The sequence below is a fragment of the Equus quagga genome, chromosome 12 (assembly GCF_021613505.1).
Source record: "Equus quagga isolate Etosha38 chromosome 12, UCLA_HA_Equagga_1.0, whole genome shotgun sequence".
Taxonomy (NCBI): domain Eukaryota; kingdom Metazoa; phylum Chordata; class Mammalia; order Perissodactyla; family Equidae; genus Equus; species Equus quagga.
In genome coordinates this window covers 44,593,762-44,610,338 of record NC_060278.1, presented here as the reverse complement: position 1 = coordinate 44,610,338, position 16,577 = coordinate 44,593,762, and the positions used below count along the sequence as shown (strand labels likewise).

The following is a 16,577-nucleotide window of genomic DNA, read 5'->3' as shown; positions in this document are numbered from 1 at the left end:
GGATCATCTTTGAGCCTCATCCTTTGCTCTTCCCCATGGTTTTTTTTTACTTTTGCCTACCTTTGTAACCCTTCCAAACACTCTCTAGGATAGAAATGAACTTCAGGATCTAACTCTGACATTTTACACTTTTGGCTTCTTTGCAGATGAAGACATCACCGTCAAAGTAGGAGGAATTACAGCCTGGATCGTTTTGTTGAAAGATGGCTGAAAATCCTGGGTCAGTTCACAGAGATTGGATCCGATCTCTGGACCAAATATTTTAGCTCACTCTGCCTCATTTTTCCTGTACAATTTTCCTGCAGAGAAGTCTGGCTTGGAAGTATTTTGAGCACTGAGGGAAAGGTACTCAGAATTCGCGTATCACAATAAAGGAGCACATCCATCCATTTCAAGGCCTTCTGAACACAGATTTCGAATAGGAGGTTAGTGGGTCTAGAGAAGGGAACTGGAGGGTACCCCTGAAATGCTGGGAAACTGGGAGAGAGGCAGGGCATTCCTCTCTGGCAAAGTGGCTTTATTTTCTGGAAAATGGCTGGCGATGCCCGTGAGCTTTTATGAAAGGGCTAGGACAGTGAGAAACAATCACTAGGTCACAGCCAAAGTGTATTCTGCTTCCTTAGAGCCTAAGGTGTTGAGAAGTTCAGCAAAATACACATACGCATGTGCTAGCTCTTTTTAGAGACTGGCCGGAGGAGGGGGAAGAGGGAGGAAGGACCAGGACTGGTCATGGCTGGAGGGAGATGGACCTGGAATGCTTCAAAGGCATCTTTTTCTTACTATTACTTGATGACCAAGTGACCCAGAGTCAGTAGTCTGGGTACTAAGGTATTGGAGAATCTGAAATGGCTTTGCAAAAAGGCATTCAGTGTCAATGAAGTGCTCACCCTTATGTGACAATTGTGGGTATTTTTCTTGCATCAATAGGGCCTATATCCTCAAGGCGCTCTGCGCACTTCACCTCCACAGCATTCCTAGTAGCAAATATCCTGAGCACAGAAGGGCAGAATAAGCAACAAAAGTACAAGTTTCTTTTTCCAGAGCTACAATCTTGTAAGCCAAGATAGAAAGTCTTAGTTGCATCACTCCCAAAGCGAACCCAACTGAAGACATCCGTTCTCTTGCTCCCTCTGGAGTTTAAGATTCTGTTGGGGAGATATTTAATTCCATCTTGACCCACGCCATGCTTACTGCTTGCCAGGCACAGTCCTGGCTCCGGGAGACCCAGAGACCAAAGACACTCTCTCTGCCCATCAGTTTATCTGGTACAAGCACAGGTTAAGAATTAACTTGAACTCAAGGCTCCCTAAACCTGCACCACCCCCCAGAAATATGAGAGCTGCAAATGGGAGCCACAGATGAAATTGAAAATTTTCTAGTAGCCACATTAAAGGAATTGGTGAAATTAATGTCATTATATATGTTACTGAATCCACTCTACAACATTATCATTTCAACATGTAATCAATTAAAAAACCACGAATGGGATAGTTTACATTCTTTCTTGGGTACTAAATTCTGTAAATCCAATGTGTATATCACTCTTTCCACACATCTCAGTCCCATTAGCAACATTTCAGGCCCTCGGTGGCCACATGTGGCTAGCGGCTACTTTACAGAGAAGCCTTCATCAAGCACTAGCCCTGAGATAGGGGGAAAGACGTCCCGGGTGGGGAAAATTCACGTGTTCAGAAAAGACTCTCGTGACTCCGTACTGCAGTCACGCGGCTTTCGGGAATCCAGGAAAAACCCGGAGAAATGAGAGCGGCTGCACACGCTGGCTTCCCATGCAGCCCGGGGCTGTTGATTTTTGGGAGTCGCTCTCCCTCCCTTTCCAAGGGGCAGGACCTTGGAGCCGGGCGGGGCTCGGAGGCCCGGCTGCCACGTGGCAGCCGCAGCGCGGGCTCCCGGCCAGGCCATGCTGGCCACCTCTGGGCCTGGAACTGCGTCGGGACGCGCACCCGTCGGTCTCCGGGGAGGCGAGAGGGAGCCTGTGTCACAGCGCCACCCGCTGGCCGCGCGGCCACACTGCAGGCCCCCCGCCCGTTCCGCCCGCTGTCCAGCCCCGGCGAGCGCCGCCCGGCCGCTCTCTGCGGTTCAGCGCTGGGTGTCTGCGGAGCGTTGCAAACGAGTCCGCGCAGGACGCGCCTCCCTTTCCGGTGCTCGGCCCGCAGGTCGGGGGAGCATTGGGGTCGCCGAGGATGCCTTTCGTTTTTTTCTTTTTCCTGCTCTTTGTTGCTTTCCAGGATTTTCTCTTCCGGGTCACTTCTAAAGCACATTAAGGATACCCCTCATTTGCATTTCAGGAGGAGTGATTTTTAAGCCTACCAGAAGTAGTGTTTTCAGAAATCACTTTTCCACGTTGGGGTCTCTATTCCGTATGTTAAACAGGATAATTTAGAAAAAGCTAGGATCGACAAGAGGCCCCAGCGAGGATCGAACTCGCGACCCCTGGTTTACAAGACCAGTGCTCTAACCACTGAGCTATGGAGCCTGCTTGTTATCCTGGTCGCTATAAATCAAGGACATTGGAGGCAAAATTGCTTTAGCCGGCAGTCTGTGAAAATAACTGACCCAATGCATCTATTTTCAATGGTAAAGACTATGAAGTGCCAGAGAAAAATGCCTACAATCTGCTAAGCTGAAAAAAAACCGGGACCTCAAAACGTATGTTCGTCATTACAGAACGCTAAATCATAATCCACGGTCAGTTATGCAGACACAGGGCTGGAAGAAAAAGGGCACAAAGGAAATCATGTTCTGACCATATTATGAGTGGTACATTTACGTCTCAAAAAAGCCTCCAACCTATTGTTTATACGACAAATTGCATCCAGTTGAGTACTTATAAGGAAGTCGTGGTTCTCATAAATTAAATGTTATTGATATTAGATGAATTAATTGAACACATTTTTATTGAGTACTCACTGCTGGACACTGGCGATACAGTGAGTGAGTAAAGCTCTGTCCCCACTCTTTTTTTAATGATTGGGATCAGGAAACGATGCCTCATTCTCTTGTTTGATGAACTATTTACTGAAGGAAGGAAGTTATGGCCACAGCATGACCCATAACTGCATGAAGGAGCCGATGAGGATCCTGCGCTCCCAGTGGGCTGCAGGCCTCTCTTCCTCACCTTCTTCCAGCGTCTGCTCCCATTGACTTTCTCAAGCAGACCCTTCCTGACTTTCTATTTAAAGCTGCACCATCCTCCTTGTCCCATCCCTTTTACCCAATACTACTTAACATTCTTTCCTACTGAATAATGTGCTTATTATGTTTGTTGTTCTTTTTCTGTCTCCTTGTTAGAATGTCAGCTCTTTGAGGCCGGGGGTTTTTCTTTTATTCCCTGCTGTGTTCCCAGCACCTAGAATAGCTAGTATGAAGCACACAGTAGGTCCTCAATAAAATGCTGAATGCATGACTTCAGTGAGGATGTTCATTTGTAAGCTGGGAGACATGAGGGAAGTGCTGTGCAGCCGGCTTCTCAGGGTTCTCTCTCACTTCCGCTTCCACTGCCTCCCCATCCAAGCTGGAATTTTCTAACACCCTGTAGTTTCCTTGGCCTGTCTGGTTTTCTTATTGTCCTGCTTCCCCCGCCCCTTGTCCTGAGATTTCCCATCCTGGTGCCTGGCTTTCCTCCTCCTTCCTCTGCTCCAGCAGCCTGCCGGCCCTACTCCCTACACTCAGGATGAAGGCCAAACTCCTCGGTTGGTTTCCTTTTTTGCATGCAAACTTTTCCTCCCCTCAAGCTGACCTAGCAAGCACCTTCATTTCTCATTTTACTGTTTCTTCTGCCTGTAACATCTGAGCCTGATTTCCATCTCCCTTGTCATCTTGCCAAGAGCATCCAAAGCTGGTTTATTTTCCACCTCAGAGGTGATTTGGAGGATTGTGCTAGTTTTCTAGGGCTGCAGGAACGAAGTACCACACGTGGGGGCTTAAACAACAGAGATGTGTTGCCTCACGATTCCACAGGCCGCGGGGCCACATTCAAGGTGTGGGCAGCGTGCTTCCCTTTGGAAGGCTCTGAGGGGGGAAAAAACCCACTCCAGCCTCTCTCCTTGGCGTGTAGATGGCTGTCTTCTCCGTGTGTGTCTTCACATCATCCTCCCTCTGTGTGTGTCCATTTCTGTGTTCAAAATCCCCCTTTTAATAAGGACACCAGTTATACTGGGTTAGGACTAATAAATAAACAACAAGCAATAGTATATATTGGGGTATATGAGGGGACCATTTGGTTTAAAACTAATTCGGCCTGACCTTGTTTTTCGTGACGTGGCCTGACGTGGCCATTGAGCATGCATTGTACATATGCTTTAAATATTTACTATGTCTCAAAGATAAGAATCTCTGAAAGATAGGGATGGATCTGCCCCCATATTGGCATTTCTTTAAGGATGAGCATCTCTCCCTAAACTAAGGATTAATTACTGACCTGCTGTGGTCACCTTGTGACCACCCACCTGCTGTGTTCCCCCATCTGCTGTGCCAGCAAAGCAATCTCGTGACCACCGTCAAAGGGACATTCCTGTCATATGTGATATGTGCTCTTTGTTCCAAGATGGAGTATAACCACTCTGTGCACCCCACTTCTTTGGTGCCCCTCCTTCCTTGGGGAAGGAAGGCCCCGGGCTAGTCCTCAGATCTGGCTTACAATAAGCTTTCTCCAGTTTAGAGTTGCAGATTGATTGGATTATCTGTGTTGACAGGACCCACCCGAGAGATCTCCCTTTAACTTGATTACCTCTGTAAAGACTGTCTCCACGGAGGTCACACTCTGAAGTACTGGGGGTTAGGACACATATGTAAAATCTTTGAGGGGACACAATTTAATCCAAAACAAGGAGGCCAGGCATTCAGTTAAGGCGGAAGCAAGGTGCCCTTCCATTCCTTTGAGGCTGTGCTACGAGGAGATGCTCCCCAGTCATTTTCATTTGCCCTCCATCCGCCAGCTGATGAACCCCCAGCACCTCCCAGCAGGAGGTGGGATGTGATAGAAAAAATGGGATCTCTCCTCTTCTCCATACTAACTTCTGAAGTGGGGGCTAAAGAACATAGAGGTGGAAGGACAAGACGAAAGAAAGATAAGGAGGGTGGACATCTTGTCAAGACTAATTTGCTCATAAGGAGCGTGGCATTAGAACAAGTCTGGGAGGGCTCTACATTTCATTTTGTGTCCCTTCTTCCTCTTCCTCCCCTCCGCCAAGCCCTAGCCCAAGCCCTTTCACCACCTGTAAAATGGAGGCGATAACTGAGGCTCTATCTCAGAGCAGTTAGGAAGATTCAACACAATAAAGAGCTTGAAAGCGCTAGGAGATCCTGACGTGCCAGAAACTGATACAATCGGGATTGTTCTTCACGGGCTGAGCGCTTCCTTCCAGTCTGTGGTTGACTGGAGCAGGAAATCTGGGGAGAGATTCCAGCTTGCCTCACTGCTAGGAGGGAAGGCATCCCCCATTCAGGTTGGCTGGAGGGAGAGGAGGTGATGGAAGGATGGAAGGATGGAAGGATGAGAAGAGGATAGAAAATAGAAGTCCCCACCACGTCCCTTGGCCATTCTATGTGTTCTTCTTGCTTTAAGGTGACGATTTCCTTTGCTGGCCCACTGCCTTCACTCTCTCCTTTCTGAATGCCCTGCAGCCCAAGGATGGAGGAGAAGCAGGATCAGCCTGAATGGCTCTCCCACCCCCTCGGCGCGGCAGCTCTCCTAAGCTTTCCTCGGAATCCCTGTCCTCTCCTGCCGGGAGTGGGTCTTATCCTGTCCTGTCCAAAGTCAGTCTCAAGGTCAGAGGCTGTGTCCTTTTGAGGACAAGGAAGCTGTGGCCCGGGGAGGGGAGGGGGCTGGCACCAGATCGTGCAGGGAAGCCACCTTTAATGTGGCTGTGGGACTTTCCCATGGCTTTTGTTTCCCATTCTGAAAGTTGGTCATGGAAAGTTAAAAAACAAAACAAAACAATAGATAAACCAACAAAGCACAAACACACACAAAACCCAGCCAGCCGACCAACCAAAAACAGAGGGGCTTCCTGAATTTCTCCAAGTTGAAAGGTGGGCTCTGTCGTGGGGACTTGGGGGCCAGGGAGGGAGGGAGACGGGTGGAGGGTCCTCACTCGGATCTGGTCCTTCCTTACACCCACTCATAACTGAGCTAGAGGTGGAGGAGGAAGAGGACCCCCTACACTGCAGAAGCCCAGAGCCGAGGGCACCAGACGACAGCAGGAAGCCGAGGGTGCTGTCCACGGTTGCTTCACAACCCAACAAGTATTCACATGCGGAGGTGACAGCGGTTAGGAAATGCGGCCCCTCCTTCAGGAAACATAGAGCGTAGTTTACCCAGGCACAGGGGATTCAAAATGGACAAGCGGTGGGTAATCCCCACCTTCCAGGCTTCCATTAGTGTTAGAGAGGAGGGATGAGCACCCGAGTGTGGCACAACGTTGTTGGTGTCCAGTGAGCTGTGTAGGGAGGCCAATAGGAACCCAGGACACAGGAGGGGCTCAGACTCTGGGATTAGGGGGTCAGGGGCTCTGGTCCCAGCTGACCCTCTCTTCCCGTTTGCTTGCATCCTCAGTGGGAGGGGCTGTGGTGTCCTCCAGAATGACCCAGGGCACATGGTCTTTCCCACCACCCCAGATGGTGAACCTTAGGGCCTTAGGCAGCGGGTGGGCAGCGTCTGACCTCCTGGGGGCAGCTGAATAGTGAATGCCCCCTGCTTATGTGGGCCCAATGGAACACGCCCACTTATTAAAGTCATTGTAACAAACTTCAGCTCCTGGATATTGTCCTAGCCCACACCCAGTGGTCCTCTCTTGGGTAGGTCTTTAATCAGATTACTGGACTTTTGGGTGGAATTGATGGAAGGGCTTCAATTCTGAGTCTGGAGATTGTTGTGCACCAGCTGTGCAGGGACATCATTGGGTCAGGGTGCACGGCCAGTTAGCACGGGAACCAGGGCTGCTGGTGTTTACGTTGTTCTGGGAGGGAGGAATCTGGAGGGGTTAAGACTGAAGAGAAGGATGGAGAAAGGGCACCCCTAGCCCCAGCACCTTGATAGCTGGCTTGCAGAACTAATTTACTAGCTCAGACAAAGTTTCATTTGGGGGGCCTCTCTGAGCCTTGTGTCTGTTCACGAGCTGCTGGGCCAACAAAGACTAATTCATCCAGGGGAGGTGAGGGCCGATAACTTCCAGATCAAAATACAGGGGACCTTGGGGCTGGCCTGGTGGTGTGGTGGTTAGGTTCGTGTGCTCTGCTTCGGTGGCCTGGGGTTCACAGGTTCGGATCCCAGCGTGGACTGATGCACAACTCATCAACCATGCTGTGGCAGTGTCTCACATACAAAATAGAGGAAGATTGGAACGGATGTTAGCTCAGTGACAATCTTTCTTGAGCAAAAAGAGGAAGATTGGCAACAGATGTGGTAGACCTCAGTTGGAATCTGGAGACACTTGGAGACACCTGTGCTGGTCACCTTTCACTGAACTGCAGAGGGTGACAGGCTGCATCCTGGCCTAGCTTCGCCTTCAGTGTCAGAAGGATCTGGTTCCCAACCCAGCTCTGCCCCTTGCTGGCCGCACTGAAGTTGTCTTAACTTTTGAGGCTCCGGTTCTTCCCCTGCACAGAGGGGCTGGAGGGGATGTACTTCCCAGGGTGGTTGTGAGGAAATAATGTGATGCCGGCCTCACCTCCCCTGCAGGCACTGCCCACCTGGACCTGCGCGCCTGGTCTGCTTTCTTCATTCCCTCCGATCGTGGCAGAGGAGCTGGACCTCACCCCAAAGATGGCCAATCCCTCCCCGTTTCTGGCCTCTTCGGGAACCCTGCAGTACCCGTTATGTCCTTTACCCCTTGAACAGTCAGCCTGTCGCTCCCCACTGGACTCCTCCATCAGCTTTTAACATGCCCAAGTCTCTCCCACAGAAAGGGTAAAAAAATAAAATAAAATTTAAAAAACCCTCCATCCCCTCCAGTGCGTTGTCTTTGGTGGGTCTCTCCCTTCCTCATCTCCCACTCACTCAACGCGTCATCCGTCTTCTGCCCCGACAGCTGCGCTGAAATGACCCTCACAGGCCTCCACGTGGACAAGACCTTGGTGTCTTGGCAGCACATGACCCCGCTGACTGCTTTCTCTTCCTTCAACACTCTCTCTGTGCCCCTCATGGCCCACACTCCCGAGAGTCCGTCCAGCTCCCCGGAGCCCATTTCCCGGCCGTGTTCACAGACTCACCCTCCGCTGGGTGAGGTGAAGCGCACAGGCACACGGGGGCCAGCCTGCCGGCGTCTGAATTCTGGTTCTTCTCCGCTAGTTTGCGACCCTGTGGTGAGCCAACCAGATGTGGTCCCTGTCCTGGCAGAGCTCATGGCCCAGAGGAGGAACGGCCATTATCCAGACGATTGGAGGAACCATGGGGACCAAGGCCCAGGAAAGAAACAGCGAATACAGACAACTCAGTTTCCTCATCTGTAACACAAGGATGATGATGATGGTGATGATGACAATGATGGCAATGATGGCAACAATCCCATCTCATGTGAGTACTTGGGAGGAATAAATGAAACGATGCACGTAAATACTTTCCCCGGAACCTGGCATCTGGGGAGCACTTAATGATGTAAATTACTTCTATTACTAGTTGTACCTAAAAGTACTCTGTGAAGCCCTCCTGTTGTAGACGGGTTGCTCACCGAAATCGGGAGCCAGGAGGCAGAGGAAGGGATGAAGAGCGTGGGCTTCATAGGGCCCGAAGCCCCGTTTCTGTAGCCACAGCTCCTGTCAGGCACCTGCTGAGTGAGATGTTATCACTCTCCTTTGGGGCCAAACAGGAGGCAGTGAGTCATGTCCAGAAAGGAGACTCTCCCACCTCCTGGAAGACCATGGATTAGAATTAACCTTATTAAAGTGAGACAGGGCAAGCGCTCAACGAGGCCAGGCGGAGGACAGTCTTTCAGTCAACACAGCTGTCTTCTGTCATGTTCCCTGCTCCTTGCAGCCTTTTGTAGGGGTTTCCAACCCCCAGCTCCCACAGGAGAGTGGGGTGGGTTTTCCGTACCTTTGGTTGGTAGCCTGAAATGCTGGAAATGGTCAGTTCAGGGGCTGGAGGGCAGTTGAGACACTGAAGGAGTCCCCAGGAAACCGTTCAAGGCTTTTGGGACACTATTCTGAGACAGAACCCAGCCACCCTGCTGAACAGCTCTTGTGCATCGGAGGATCCTCTCGGGCCGTGGAAGGGAGAGAGCAAGACCTCTAGTCTAAGCGTTTTTGGGCCCTCAGGTAGATACACAGAACTTGAGAGTCTTGCACTTCATCTGGTCCCATGAGCCTCCATTCTGGCTGCACATTAGAGTTACGTGGGGAAAGGTGACATTAAAAAATGTCACTGCCCAGGCTCCAGAAATTCTGGGTTAGTTGGTTTGGCGTGAGGCCTAGGCATTCCGTTTTAAACGCTTCCCACGTGACTTCAGGGTGCAGCAGGGTTGAAAGTCTGATCTAACCAATCCTTTTTATCTTGTAGACGAGTAGAGACTTCGAGAGCTTAAATAATTGACCCCAAATACAGGCCATACAGTCAGTTACTGGCCACAGGCTCTGAACGCAGACCCGGGGCTCTCTCCTGCAGCCAGCTCTCCTCAGCACTAATGCTTTGGACTGATCCTCTTACAGAGAATGGCTATGGTGTTTATGCCTTTAAATCTAAATCTGGATATAGCATTTGGATAGTGCTAACATACTCCAGAAGGACTGTTAAGAATGAAGACTGTTCCAGAATCATTTGTGATCTGTGGTCCCAGGATCTGGAACTGGTGATGAGCTCAGGTTTTGGAGTCACAAAAGCCTGATTTTAGATGGAAACTCTGCCACTACCCTCTGTGTGACCTTGGCCGTGTTACCTAACATCTCTGAGCTTCAGTTTCTTTTCTTTCTTTCTTTCTTTCTCTTTTTTTTGAGGAAGATTGGCCCTAAGCAACCATCTGTGCTGATCTTCCTCTATTTTATGTGGGATGCCACCACAGAGTGGCTTGACAAGCAGTGCTGGGTCTGTGCCTGGGATCCGGGCTCGCAAACCTGGGGCTGCTGAAGTGGAATGTGCGAACTTAACCACTCTACCACCAGGCCAGCCCCTGAGCTTCAGTTTCTTCATCTCTGATGTAAATATTCCCTCAGAGAGTCAATACAGACTGGTTACTTGGTTGTGGAGATTAAATAAGATAATGTCATAAAGCTCGGAGCACATAATTTGTGCCTTTTAAATGGCAGCAGTGGTAACAGTGATTATTATTAGTATTATTATTTTTGTATTTCTTCGTACTTGCCTTCTAGAATAGGGGATTTGCACCCCCAGGGCACATTTGGCACTGTCTAGAGATATTTTGATCATCATAGTGGAGGAAGAGGGAAGCTACTGGCATCTTCTGATGCTGGTAAACATTCATGGTGTACAGGACAGTCCCCGAGGCAAAGAGTTATTCAACCCCATGGTGCTGAGGTTGGAAACGGCCATTATTCAGATAATTGGTGGAATCATGAGGACCAAGGCTGAGGAATAGGAACAGTGAATGCAGACAACTCAGTTTCCTCATTTGTAAAACGGGGATGATGATGATGATGATGATGATGATGATGATGATGATAGCAATAATACCACCTCATGTGGGTACCCGCTCTAGACATCTGAAAAGAATTGGGAGCTTGAAGGCCAGAGCTGTTGGGTGGCAATAGGACGATGGCTCTCGGTTTTTGCTGCGTCCAGAAGGCACAGGGACTGTGAGTTTAGGGACTGTGAACGGCCCCATCTCTACTCTCAGCTGGCACAGAGGAAGAACTTTCCACCTCTTTCCATGTGAGTTCCTGTGGCCACCTGCAGGTTGGGATTTATACTTCTTAGAGGTGCTGTGAGGGTAATTCGGCCCCGGCAGCCTAGAGACGCTGGTAGGAAAGGCTAAATAAAGCCAAGACGATTGCATCAGGTCCCACGGGAGGGTTGTCTTTCTTCACGGTTGTGCTTGGGCACCTGAGAGTTGCCTTAGCTCCCCTCTTTCATGAGCTCATCATTTATAAATGACAGCCACCCAAGCTGGAAGGATGACACAGAGTTGGCAAGTGGAAAACTTATTCGGTTTTCTCGCTGGAGCCTTGTGTCTTAACTTATTTGTCTTTAAAATAAGAGAAATATAATACTGCCAGGCAAGCTCTGTTATGTGAGAAGAGAAGAATGCTTGTAAACAGTTTGGGGAGCGCAGAACTCTGTCAAGGTTACCGCCGTGCTTTATTTTGGCTGCAGTTGAACAAGTGGGCACTAGGGGGCGCTGTGTCATCACTCGAGAGGAAGCTCTGCCCTCCACGTAAATTATTCATGCGTCTTGGAGTACCTACACCCCAGAGTGAAAAATATAGTAACAGGAAAGATTTAGTTCTTAAAATAAGTCAGCAGCCCAGTGAAGCAAATACTACCATGGCAGGTACATTTTCTTGCTTGAACTGACGGAAAAGGGCATTGACTGCCTCCAGGCATCTGGCTACAGATATCAAAGGATAAAAATACACAATTAAATGAAACCACGCAGCAGGCCTGGCCTCAGAAGAGAATGAGGACCAGCTGGGCTCAGCCATAGGCCTGGGATCCGGCACCGATGTTCCTCGGTAATGACTGTTGCATAAATGGGCAGTTGTCACATGGAGACGCTTTAAATTGTCTGGTTGGCTCTTCCTGAATGATGAGGGGCCTGGCCCCACAATTAGGCAGTGACGGCCACCTTTCTGAGACTCACTGGGCATCGGGATCCCTTTTCTTACCTGGGCAGAGGGTAGGCAAAGTGAAGACCTCAGCAGGCAGTGGCCTTTGCCGTAGCAGGCTCCATGGGGCTCTAACCCAGTTGTAAGGGGGTTTGGACACACAGGCTCCGATGCAAGTTCATAGTCGTCTCGCTGCTCATCTCCACACTCTGCAGACAAAGTCCCAGGTGGGTCAGTGCTCCAGAAAGGGAGGGAGGCACAGGGGAGAGAGGGTGACTTTGGGTCTGATAGTGCCTGCTCTGCCACCAAATAGCTCTTTGACCTTGGAAATGTCATTTCACTGAAGCCTCAGCGCTCCCATCTGTAAAACATAGATAAAATGGGCAGGAAGTTTGCAGGAGAGCCCGAGCTGCTCCAGATGAGTCCACATTTCTCGCAAACTGAGCAGGCTTGAAGCAAAGTGGCCAGACAGCCACACGTGATGTGGGAGGAAGTGTGAGACCCAGAAGAGGGGCCTCGAAGGGAGACAGGCAGAGGCCTTTCTCACCACCTTACTCCCCTTTTCAGTTCTGCCCAGACTTGGTCCCAAACCATGCTGAAGAAATTGTTACGGTTTATTCTCTGTTCTTCAGTGTCTTGACTTATGTTAATGTAAAAGCCATCACAGATGGAGCTGCAGCATAAGACTAGTACCTTAGGACATTAGTTCGTCCCACTGATGCTGAAAGGTGAGTGTTATCACACACCGGTACCTATGAGGAAATGGAGGCAAATCCTTGCCGAAAGCCCCAGGGCAGGGGGCGGTGGAGTCAGAAGGCTGACTCAGGTCTATCTGAGAAAGCAGGTGGCCAGGAGACTCAACTGCCCCATATAAGAAGCAGAGGTTCTGCCTTTTTCCTCCAATTATAAGGTGTCTAGAGGCTGCTTGGGAAAGAATATGCAATGAGCTCTTGTTCAATCATTAGTGGTACTTCAAAGGACATACAGACACACACATACACTCTTCCACGCAGGTGCACAGCTATATTTTTATCCTGAGTTGCACACGTTCATCATGTTATAAATAGCCGTGAACTCAACTGAGTGTCCCACAGGTGGCTCTCCTAATGACCAGTTAAGAAATTTGCCAACAAGCAAGGGAGATGTAAGCCTGCCGGTCCAGGCCTGACCGAGTGAGCCCGTCTTCCACCATTTGGTTTAGAACAGGCTAGACCCCCTAACCACTAGGCTATAGAACCAGGGCTGTCTGGGCCAATGACTCTTTCAGGCTGAACCCTCACCTTCCTGCAGTGGCAAAGTGGAGGACAGTCTCCAGCACCCTTCTGAGGTCATACGTTTGGGTTGGAAATGGTTCTTGAAGTAGCTCTGATTTCCAACTTGTTGGCATCTCTCTGCCTCCCAAACCTCATTTCAGACCCCCTTAGAGTCAAACACCACCTTGTCTTTGCCTTGTCCAAAGAACTAAGACTCCTGGAGCAGAATCTTTGAGCTTCGGAATGTAGAGTCCATTCGTCAACTTTGCCTGTCTCTTACCAGCTTTGTCTCCCTCCAGTCTATGTCCTCCGTTTCAGGTGGGGTGGCTGGGGAAGGGAACTAATATTTGTTGAGGGTACACTATGTTTCAGGTACTTATTAGGTGCAATATATACCTTTATCTCATTACTACTCACAACCACCCTGCCGGGCAGCTGTGATTAGCCCTAATTTAGAGATGTCTTCAAGGATGACCTTGCTTCTCATTATGCAGCTCAAAAATGTTGCGCTTGGGTTTTAAGCTCAGATCTGAGCTTTTCCTAGTGCATGTGCTGTTGAAGTTTATGCCTTAATGAACACATATTTATTTAAGTAGCTTTTCTGCAAGAAGTACTGCTTTAGGTAACCCAGAGTGATGCAAGGAAGTCTGGGCCATGGTTCTTGCCCTCAGGGAATTACGATACAGTTGTGGCAGGGAGACTTGCACAGAGAGAAGTTAACGTATAACATGAAGAGGTATCACAAATGCCCAGCAAGAAGGTATTATATGTTCAGTTTGAGGGAGGCACACCTGCGTGGTCGGTGGAGAAGGGGGGAAATGAGTTAGTTCTAGAACTATGAGTTAGATTTGAGTGGAGCCAGAGATTGGACAGATTACAACTGGAGCATGCCCACGTGGTGTGTTCTGAGAGCAGGAGTTGTTTCATGATGGGAGTAGAGGTGGGAGAGTAAGAAAGTGGAGTCGGAGCCTTAATGCCAGATTCTGGAGTTTGGACTTTGTCCTGTCTGGAGGGGAACTATCAAAGTTCTCTAGATGGGGTGGGGAGTAGGCAGTGATTTGAGAAAAGTAGAACTTCTGGAAATAGTAAACAGGAAACAAAGGGTAGAAAGGATTGGAGAGAAGACTGCCCAGGGAGGAAAGAGGCACAGAGAATAGTCAGGAGGCTGGTCATTCACCCATCTTGTCCCAAGTAATATGCTAAGAAACTTTATATCTATAATCTCTTATCCTCAGCGTATCTCTATAAGACAAACGTTAATACCCCAGGTTAATAAGGTTTCCCTGTGGCATTACTGTTCAACAAATCTGTTTCCTCTTCTTCCTGAGAATAAAGCTAGATAAAAATTTCCAGGTTCTGTTGCAATTAGGCGTGGCCATGTATATCACTTCTAGGCCTGGCTTACTCACTCCTCTTGAGAAATTGTCTACTCTTTCTCTTCCCTTGTCTGCCAATTGGATGTCGATGACCAAGGTGACTGTTGTATAATAAAGAATTTGTCTGGTCTTTGTCCTCTGTTCCCAGGAGGGATCTTTTGTCTTTGTTATTCATGATGGGCCCTGGGACCACACCTGGGTTATGCTAATGAGGTGACTGTGATGGGTACCTAGATAGTTTCAGGATGAGGGCTGGCCATGGGAAAGGCCAACCATAAGATTAGAAGTTTGGAGCTTTGAGCCACGTGATATCAGCTCAAGCTTCAGACTTCTAAGGAGGTAAGGAGGCTAGAGATTGAGTTCAATCACATGACCAGTGATTCAATCAATCATGCCTATGTAATGGAACCCTAATAGAAACTCTGGACACTGAGGCATGGGTGAGCTCCCTGGTTGGTGCAGACATTGATGTGCCAGGAGGGTGACACGTTCTGACTCCCTGGGGAAAGTATACTGAAGCTCCACGTTTGGAACCCTCCCCAACCTCGCCTTATATGTCTCTTCATTTGGGTGGTCCTGATTTGTATCTTTTATAATAAAACTCTAATTGTACATATAGCACTTTTTTGAGTTGTGAGACTCATTCTAGTAAATTATCAGGCCTGGAGGGGTCATGGGAACCCCCAAATTTGTAGCCAGTGGGTCAAAAGCTTCCTGGTGGTGTCTGAAGTAAGGGCGGTCTTGTTGGGGACTGTGCCCTTGACCTGTGGGGTCTGTGCTGACTCCAGGTTGTTGCTGTCAGAATTGCACTGTAGTGACCTTGAAAGCCAGGGGTTGAAGATGACTGACTCTCATTTAGCCTGGACTCCGAGTGCCTGTATGGAGCAGAACTGTACTCTACTACGCAGCTCCTGCTGGACTTTATGAGAGCAATAGTTAACTTCTTTTAGATTACCTCTTATGATTTTGGGGTTTATCTGTGTAGAATCTAGCATAATCTTAATTAATAAACCATTGATAGGCCTGAATAGCTCAGACGTTGGAAAATGTACCTGTGTCGAATTATTTTATGGTTGCCTATTGGAGTTATAGGGGAAGGGTCAGGCCCATATATGTAGGGATGAGATTTTACTATTCGAGAAATTGATATTTCAACTGTCAGTCATCCTGGGCAAGAGTAGGCAGTCCTTAAGCTGGGAGAAAGAACACTGGCATCCTTTCTCAGGGCCCAGACCCTGAGTGTAGGGAGGCTTGGGTCACCTCCAATGTTGGGGATGAGCTACCCTTGACCTTGTGGAGGGGCCCTCAATTGTGGTAGTGGGGGAGCAGCTTCAGCAGCGTTTGGCTTGTGCCTGCCAAGGTGCACATCTCCATGCATAGCCCGAGAGAAGCCAGGGCTGATTTTAGGCATCAGTAGAGCTGTGCTCACTCCCTGAGGATTTGTGGCTGGAAAGAGGTCATTGCTAAGAACCATAGCCCCTGGGTCCAGGCTGTCTCTGCTAACTGAGCAGGTCAGAAGAAGGGATATCTGGTGGCCTTGGGATCCATGAGTAGGTGTGGTGAGAGCAGGCGACAGCTGCAGTCGCTCCTGGGGTCTTGTCTTCACAGTGCCTTCATTCTCTCGGCTCCACGAGGGACCCCAGGCCTCTGCCTTAAGACAGCAAAGGGGCAAGAGGCAACAGAGACCAGCGTCTGGGGGTTGGTGATGGTGAGAACAGGCCTCAGGAAATTCTCCTTCCCCAAGACCGTGTGTGCAATCTCACATTGTACTTAGAGATATTCGGGGAGAGGAATGATGGAACAACATTGGTTGTCCTGCTGATCTGGACTGGTGGTGGCTCAGCATTATTGTGATTTGAACATTAAAGCAAACATGTTTTATCCTATTTTATACATGAGAAGACGTAATAATTTAGCTGTGAATGATGGCAGGAAGAATGAAAAGCAAACCATAAAAGTGATTGATAGTGTGGGGGGGAATAAATGGCCACATTTGGTAATTGATTCAAGATGTAAAATGTCGGGAGTATAGATTAGAGACGAGAGATTAGGGATGGAAGGGAGAAGGAGTTGAGGAGAATGGTCTCTACTCCTCTCTGAAGCAAACTCTCCACATGTGCTCTGGGTCTTGAACCCTCTGTCCATCTAGCACTTTGCTTCTGCAATCACCTCTTCTTTCTTCCCCACAGAGTTTCCTTCTCCACTGGCTTATAGC

The 16,577-nt window shown here is 49.1% G+C and overlaps 1 non-coding gene across 1 annotated transcript; it reads right to left on the bottom strand.

Annotated features, from left to right (window-relative positions):
* Nucleotides 1–2,421: 2,421 nt before the first annotated feature.
* TRNAT-UGU (transfer RNA threonine (anticodon UGU)) lies at nucleotides 2,422–2,494 on the bottom strand. The gene has a single exon. It is a non-coding gene; the product is annotated as a tRNA-Thr (tRNA).
* Between the last annotated feature and the right edge of the window lie 14,083 nt (nucleotides 2,495–16,577).